Here is a 9,506-nt window from a genome sequence, read left to right on the forward strand (position 1 = left end):
GACTAAGTGTTTCTACTTCAAAGGGACTGGTCACTGGAAGCGGAACTACCCCAAGTGATTGGCAGAAAGGAAGGATGGCAAAGTGAACATAAGTATATTTGATATACATGTTATTAATGTGTACTTACTAGTGTTTATAGCAAACTCTCAGTATTTGATACTAGTTCAGTTGCTAAGATTAGTAACTCGAAACAGGAGTTGCGGAATAAACAGAGACTAGTTAAGGGTGAAGTGACGATGTGTGTTGGAAGTGGTTCCAAGATTGATATGATCATCATCGCACACTCCCTATAATTTCGGGATTAGTGTTGAACCTAAATAAGTGTTATTTGGTGTTTGCGTTGAGCATGAATATGATTTGATCATGTTTATTGTAATACGGTTATTCATTTAAGTAAGAGAATAAATTGTTGTTCTGTTACATGAATAAAACCTTATATGGTTACACACCCAATGAAAATAGTTCGTTGGATCTCGATCGTAGTGATACACATAATCATAATATTGAAACCAAAAGATGCAAAGTTAATAATGATAGTGTAACTTATTTGTAGCACTGCCGTTTAGGTCATATTGGTGTAAAGCGCATGAAGAAACTCCATGTTGATGGGCTTTTGGAATCACTTGATTATGAATCAGTTGATGCTTGCGAACCATGCCTCATGGGCAAGATGACTAAAAATCTGTTCTTCGGAACAATGAAGCAAGCAACAGATTTGTTAGAAATCATACATACTGATGTATGTGGTCCGATGAATATTGAGGCTCGCGACAGGTATCATTATTTTCTGATCTTCACAGATGATTTGAGCAGATATGAGTATATCTACTTGATGAAACATAAGTCTGAAACATTTGAAAAGTTCAAAGAATTTCAGAGTGAAGTGAAAAATCATCGTAACAAGAAAATAAAGTTTCTACGATCTGATCGTAGAGAAGAGTATTTGAGTTACGAGTTTGGCCTTCAGTTAAAAACAATGTGAAATAGTTTCACTACTCATGCCACCTGGAACACCACAATGTAATGGTGTGTCCGAACGTCATAACCGTACTTTATTAGATATGGTGCGATCTATGATGTCTCTTACCGATCTACCACTATTGTTTTGAGGTTATGCATTAGAGACAGCTGCATTCACGTTAAATAGGGCACCATCTAAATCCGTTGAGACGACACCGTATGAACTATGGTTTGGCAAGAAACCTAAGCTGTCGTTTCTTAAAGTTTGAGGTTGCAATGCTTATGTGAAAAAGTTTCAACCTGATAAGCTCAAACCCAAATCGGAGAAGTGCGTCTTCATAGGATACCCAAAAGAAACTGTTGGGTACACCTTCTATCACAGATCTGAAGGCAAGACTTTTGTTGCTAAATTCAGAAACTTTCTGGAGAAGGAGTTTCTCTCGAAAGAAGTGAGTGGGAGGAAAGTAGAAAAACTTGATGAGGTAATTGTACCTTCTCCCTTATTGGAAAGTAGTTCATCACAGAAATCTGTGACTACTACACCAATTAGTGAGGAAGCTAATGATGATGATCATGTAACTTCATATCAAGTTACTACTGAATCTCATAGGTAAACCAGAGTGAGATCCGCACCAGAGTGGTACGGTAATCCTGTTCTGGAAGTCATGTTACTAGACCATGACGAACTTATGAACTATGAGGAAGCGATGATGAGCCCAGATTCCGCGAAATGGTTTGAGGCCATGAAATTTGAGATATGATCCATGTATGAGAACAAAGTATGGACTTTGATGGATTTGCCCGATGATCGGCAAGCCATAGAAAATAAATGGATCTTCAAGAGGAAGACGGACGCTGATAGTAGTGTTACTATCTACAAAGCTAGAATTGTCGCAAAAGTTTTCGACAAGTTCAAGGTGTTGACTACAATGAGAGTTTGTCACTCGTATCTATGCTTGAGTCTGTCCGAATCATGTTAGTAATTGCCGCATTTTATGAAATCTGGCAAAACAAAACTGCATTCCTTAATGGATTTATTAAAGAAGAGTTGTATATGATGCAACCAGAAGGTTTTGTCAATCCGAAAGGTGCTAACAAAATGTGCAAACTCCAGCGATCCATCTGTGGACTGGTGCAAGCATCTTGGAGTTGGAATATACGCTTTGATGAGTTGATCAAAGCATATAGTTTTATACAGACTTGCGGTGAAGCCTGTATTTACAAGAAAGTGAGTGGGAGCACTACATCATTTCTGATAAGTATATGTGTATGACATATTGTTGATCAGAAATAATGAAGAATTATTCTGTAAAGCATAAAGGAGTGTTTGAAAGGAGTTTTTCAAAGAAAGACCTCGGTGAAGCTGCTTACATATTTTTGAAAGGAGTTCTTGCCTGTGTTACAAGGTGTGAAATTGAGTAAGACTCAAATTCCGACCACGGCAGAAGATAGAAAGAGAATGAAAGTCATCCCCTATGCCTTGGCCATAGGTTCTATAAAGTATGCCATGCTGTGTACCAGATCTATTGTATACCCTGCACTGATTTGGCAAGGGAGTACAATAGTGATCTAGGAGTAGATCACTGGACAGCGGTTAAAATTATCCTTAGTAGAATAAGGAAATATTTCTCGATTATGGAGGTGACAAAAAGGTTCGTCGTAAAAAGTTACGTCGATGCAAGTTTTGACACGGATCTGGATGACTCTAAGTCTCGATCTAGATACATATTGAAAGTGGGAGCAATTAGCTAGAGTAGCTCCGTGCAGAGCATTGTAGACATAGAAAATTGCAAAATACATAACGGATCTGAATGTGAAAGACCGTTGACTAAGATTCTCTCACAAGCAAAACATGATCACACCTTAGTACTCTTTGGGTGTTAATCACATAGCGATGTGAACTAGATTACCGAATCTAGTAAACCCTTTGGGTGTTGGTCACATGGCGATGTGAACTATGGGTGTTAATCACATGATGATGTGAACTATCGATGTTAATCACATGATGATGTGATCTAGATTATTGACTCTAGTGCAAGTGGGAGACTGAAGGAAATATGCCTTAGAGGCAATAATAAAGTTATTATTTATTTCCTTATCATGATAAATGTTTATTATTCATGCTAGAATTGTATTAACCGGAAACATAATACATGTGTGAATACATAGACAAACAGGGTGTCACTAGTATGCCTCTACTTGACTAGCTCGTTAATCAAAGATGGTTATGTTTCCTAACCATGGACAAAAGAGTTGTTATTTGATTAACGAGATCACATCATTAGTTGAATGATCTGATTGACATGACCCATTAGCTTAGCACCCGATCGTTTAGTATGTTGCTATTGCTTTCTTCATGACTTATACATGTTCCTATGACTATGAGATTATGCAACTCCCGTTTGCCGGAGGAACACTTTGGGTGCTACCAAACGTCACAACGTAACTGGGTGATTATAAAGGAGCATTACAGGTGTCTCCAAAGGTAGATGTTGGGTTGGCGTATTTCGAGATTAGGATTTGTCACTCCGATTGTCGGAGAGGTATCTCTGGGCCCTCTCGGTAATGCACATCACATAAGCCTTGCAAGCATTGCAACTAATGAGTTAGTTGCGGGATGATGTATTTACAGAACGAGTAAAGAGACTTGCCGGTAACGAGATTGAACTAGGTATTGGATACCGACGATCGAATCTCGGGCAAGTAACATACCGATGACAAAGGGAACAACGTATGTTGTTATGCGGTCTGACCGATAAAGATCTTCGTAGAATATGTAGGAGCCAATATGGGCATCCAGGTCCCGCTATTGGTTATTGACCGGAGACATGTCTCGGTTATGTCTACATTGTTCTCGAACCCGTAGGGTCCGCACGCTTAAGGTCACGATGACAGTTATATTATGAGTTTATGCATTTTGATGTACCGAAGGTTGTTCGGAGTCCGAGATGAGATCACGGACATGACGAGGAACTCCGGAATGGTCCGGAGATAAAGTTTGATATATATGATAATAGTGTTTGGTCACCGGAAGGGTTCCGGAAATCACCGGAAGGGGTTCTGGATGTTTCCCGAAATGTTTGGGTACGAGAACACTTTATTTGGGCCAAAGGGGAAAGCCCACAAGGTTTTTGGAAAGCGCAAAAGGAAGTTTTGTGGAGTCCAGGGGCCAGACGCCAGGGTCCCTGGCGTCTGGGTCCAGACGCCGGGAACCCTGGCGTCTGGCCCTGGAGTCCGAGAAGGACTCTTGCCTTTCGGGTGAAACCGACTTTGTGGAGGCTTTTACTCCAAGTTTCGACCCCAGGGCTCAACATATAAATAGAGGGGCAGGGCTAGCACCAAAGACAGATCAAGAAACACAAGTTGATCCACGTGATCTATTCTTTAGCCGTGTGCGGTGCCCCCAGCCACCATAGTCCTCGATAATACTGTAGCAGAGTTTAGGCGAAGCCCTGCTGCTGTAGTACATCAAGATCGTCACCACGCCGTCGTGCTGACGGAACTCTTCCCCGACACTTTGCTGGATCGGAGTCCGGGGATCGTCATCGAGCTGAACGTGTGCTCGAACTCGGAGGTGCCGTAGTTTCGGTGTTTGATCGGTTGGATCGTGAAGACGTACGACTACTTCCTCTACGTTGTGTCAACGCTTCCGTAGTCGGTCTGCGTGGGTACGTAGACAGCACTCTCCCCTCTCGTTGCTATGCATCACATGATCTTGCGTATGCGTAGAATTTTTTTTGAAATTACTACGAAACCCAACATGTGGGACTAATTGCAGGGTGCATTTAAGAAAGTTTTTGTTTGATTGTTTAATAGTAGTGTAGATTTTGGAAAATGATATTTCCTTAATTGTCGTAGGGAGTGGTTAATAGTCATGGGAAGTGGTAGCGGCAATCCCAGCAACACATGTTTATTTCGTTTTTTTGAGCATCAGTACAAACACAAGCGCTCGTATACACGCGCATACACTCATCCCTATGAACGCACACACGCACACCCTACCCCTATGAGCACCTCCAAGAGACTGAGCCGACATATCATCTTGAGATTTACGAAGTCACCGTAGGCGCCTCGTCGTCGACGGGAACGTCTCCTCCCACTGAAAGCGCATCGCCGGAAATCCTGAAATAAATCCAGAAATAATGCGAGCACCAGGATTTGAACCCTGATGGGTTGGGGATACCACTGTCCACCTAACCAACTCAACCACAGGTTGATTCGCCACATGGCTATTTTGTTAGAAGGTATGCGTAGTTATAGAGGGGTTCGTGGTGTAGTGAGTATTTACGTATGGAATGTCTAATGCAACGAAAATCAGTTGTTATTAACTTAAATTGCAAAACGGTGTGGAAAATGAAAACACAAAGAAAATATGAAAATGAAACTAGAAATAAACCTAACCTACTAGGCACTTGGCCCATCTAGCAAAACGGCCCAGGCCAACCCCCCACTTGCCTCCCACCTCTCGCTACAGGAGGCGGGGAGACCGTGGCACGCATCCACGGCCATGGTCGCAGCCATGGCGTGCGTGGCGGCCATCGAGCCCCTCCCCGACGCCTTATGACCTGTGTCGCGCCCCCCATAACCCTAGCCCCTCTCTATTCTCCTCCCCAACTCTCGCGCCGCCTCCTCTTCCCGCGCCATCACCGAGCTTCGCTCGTCGCCGCGCCTCGCCGTGGCCTTGACCAACGGCCTTCCCGAGCCACGTGAATACGTCGAGGAGCTCCGCCCGCCTCATCCTCATCGACGCCAAGCAGCAGCTCAAGCGGCGGAGCACCGCATCGCCGCCATCGTGGCATCCTCTCCGCGCACGGCCGTGGCACCTCGCCACCGATTGCATCACCATCGATTCGTCCCTGGCCTCCCCGAACGCGTCATCAAACTCCGCGGTGAGCCGCGCTACCTCCCGGGTATTTTCCCCCGTCGATTCTCCATTGTAACTCCACCTGTGCTCGCATGGCCACTATGGCCGGAGCTAGCCGCGGCCACACCAGCGTTCCGCCCGCGCTCTGGCCATCCATGACCGCGCGTCCTGGCCTACCGCCGCTCCCCGACCGTGGTAAGGCGCCCGCCCACGCAACCACGGCCCTGCCTGTTGCCCGCACGCTGCTATGGCCGCTGGCTTCTGCTGCTGCTCCTCCTCTGGCCGCGGCTGATCATTTTACCTGCTAACCCTCTTGTCGTCGCTGTCGTTTGCTGCTGCTGCACCTTGTACTGCTACTGCTGCTGCTTTCCTACGCTGATGCTCTTGCTGTTGAGTCGTTGTTCCCTTCTACTGCTATCTCCGTTGCTGCTCATAGCCACAGCCGCCGCTGCCTCTTGCTGCCACTGAACGCTCCTTGGCCTCGGTTGTGGCCGTAGCCATGGCCGAGTGTCCTGTGCGGTGCATGTGTGCACATGCGTGAGGCTTGCTATGCCTCTGGCCGGAGTGTTCAAATTAGATTAGGCCTAATCATACTAGTTAGGATAATTGCTACACTATGATATATGGCCCTATTTAAGTTAGTTTTTATTTATTAGATTAGATTTAACTTTGTGACATGTGGGCCACCACCTCCCCTTTGACCAGTCAAATTGACTTGGTCAACTTGAATTAAAACAAAACCAGAAATTTTAGAATATTGTTAAAACCTTAGAAGATCATATAAAATAAACCGTATATCGGATGAAAATGTTATGTACATAAAAGTGTCTCAGAATTTCGAAACGAATCCGGTTACGCAGCCCATTCGTCCGCCACACATCACTAGCATATCGAACACGCAACTTTCCCCCTCCGGTTCATCTGTCCGAAAACGTGAAACACCGGGAATACTTTCCCGGATGTTTTCCCCCTTCACCGATACCACCTCGTACCGCGTTAGGGCACGCCTAGCATCACGCTTTGTCATGTCATGCATCGTCATGCTTTTGTTTGCATTATATTTATTGTTTCTTCCCCCTCTTCTCTCGCTAGACATCGAGACCGACGCCGCTGCTACCCAGTACGACTATGGTGTTGACGACCCCTCTCTCTTGCCAGAGCAACCAGGCAAGCCCCCCCCTTGATCACCAGATATCGCCTACTCTCCTCTATACTGCTTGCATTAGAGTAGTGTAGCCTGTTACTGCTTTCCGTTAATCCTATTCTGATGCATAGCCTGTCATTGTTGCTACAACTGTTGATACCTTACCTGCAATCCTAAATGCTTAGTATAGGATGCTAGTTTACCATCAGTGGCCCTACATTCTTGTCCGCCTGCCATGCTATACTATCGGGTCGTGATCACTCGGGAGTGGATCACGGGTATATACTTATATACATAATATATGATACTTGTGGTGACTAAAGACGGGTCGGCTCGTAGGAGTACCCGCGAGTGATTCACGGATTGGGTCCCAAAGGACGTTTGTCCTGACGGCCCTCTGAGTGGATCTTTGTGGCGAAGCGACAGGGCAGGTTGAGACCACCTAGGAGAGAGGTGGGCCTGGCCCTGGTCGGCGTTCGCGGTTATTTCAAGACAATGTTGGGGATATCGCTTATCGGGAACTTATTGGTCGACCCATGATAAGGGGTAAATCGGCCATTTTATCGGCATATCGGCCGATTTATCGCCATATCGGCTGATTTATCGGTCGATTTATCTTATCGGTCAGACAACGGTAAGCGATAAATCGACCGATTTATCAGAATATCGGAAGATATCTTGAACAATGTTTCAAGATAACACATTTAACGAGATCTTGGTATTTGATCTGAGTCTGGCTACTGGCCTATACGCACTAATCATCTACGCGGGGACAGTTATGGGCACTCGACGTCGTGGTATCAGCCGAAGCCTTCGTGACATCAGCGACTGTGCGGCGCGCGCCGGGTTGGACTGGAACGCCTACTCTTGTATAAGGGAGGCTAGGTCTGCTCACCATAGGATTGGACTGGAAGGTCTACTCTTGTATAAGCGACTGTGCGTACGCAACATGCAAGTGTGCAATGGGCGATGGGTTCAGACCCCTGCGCCATAGGATTTAGACCGACGTGCTGACCTCTCTGTTGTGCCTAGGTAGGGCTGCGACGTGTTGATCTTCCGAGGCCGGGCATGACCCAGGAAAGTGTGTCCGGCCAAATGGGATCGAGCGTGTTGGGTTATATGGTGCACCCCTGCAGGGAAGTTAATCTATTCGAATAGTCGTGATCTTCGGTAACAGGATGACTTGGAGTTGTACCTTGACCTTATGATAACTAGAACCTGATACTTAATAAAACACACCCTTCCAAGTGCCAGATACAACCGGTGATCGCTCTCTCACAGGGCGACGAGGGGAGGATCATCGGCTAGGATTATGCTACGCGATGTTACTTGGTGAACTTACCATCTACTCTTTTCTTCTGCTGCAAGATGGATGTTACCAGAAGCGTAGTCTTCGATAGGACTAGCTATCCCCCTCTTATTCCGGCATTCTGCAGTTCAGTCCACATATGTTACCCCCCCTTTTCATTTGATACCAATGCATATATATGTAGTGTAGCTCCTTGCTTGCGAGTACTTTGGATGAACACTCACGGTTGCTTTGCTCCCTCTTTTCCCCCTTTCTATACCCGTTTGCTGCGACCAGACGATGGAGCCCGGGAGTCAGACGCCACCGTCGACGACGACTCCTACTACATTGGAGGTGCCTACTACTACGTGCAGCCTGCTGACGACGACTAGGAGTAGTTTAGGAGGATCCCAGGCAGGAGGCCTGCGCCTCTTTCGATCTGTATCCCAATTTATGCTAGCCTTCTTAAGGCAAACTTGTTTAACTTATGTCTGTACTCAGATATTGTTGCTTCCACTGACTCGTCTATGATCGAGCTCTTGTATTCGAGCCCTCGAGGCCCCTGGCTTGTAATATGATGCTTGTATGACTTATTTTAATTTTAGAGTTGTGTTGTGATATCTCCCCGTGAGTCCCTGATCTTGATCGTACACGTTTGCGTGTATGATTAGTGTATGATTGAATCGGGGGCGTCACAGAGACGACGGGGGCGAGGGTGGCGGAGGGCGACGCTGGCGATTTGGGGCGGTGGCAGCGATGGCGGCGGGGGGATTTGGGTGGTGGTGGCGGTGGATTCCGGCCGACTGGTGTTCGGGCGGGCGGACGAGCGTGGCTGTGAAATGAAATGAAGGGCGGTTGGGCGTTGGCGGGCAGTCGCCGAATTTGGACCAGATGCATCTTATGATGTATATTTGCATCGCGAGGTGTTGCATTTTACATTACGAGAAAGCCGTGATCCAATATTTTTTACATATAAACCGTCTATTGAAGTAGCGTTTTTTGCCCCAAACAGTCTAAAAGTTAGGTATTTTTACATTTAAACATCTATTGAAGATGCTCTTAATTACTTTCACGACTCGCCCTACGAGTAAAGCTATCAATTCTTGCGAGAGACGAACACGGCAAACTTTTCCCAAGGTTTTTTTTTAGGGGAACTTTTCCCAAGCGTTGACACGCAGACTTCCGTGTCAAGGTTGCTCACGCCCTTCCACATGCTTCTGGAAGCGGCCAGCCCACAACGGGATTGCTC

This window comes from Triticum urartu, chromosome 3A (assembly GCF_056163025.1).
Source record: "Triticum urartu cultivar PI428250 chromosome 3A, HENAU_Tu73, whole genome shotgun sequence".
Taxonomy (NCBI): domain Eukaryota; kingdom Viridiplantae; phylum Streptophyta; class Magnoliopsida; order Poales; family Poaceae; genus Triticum; species Triticum urartu.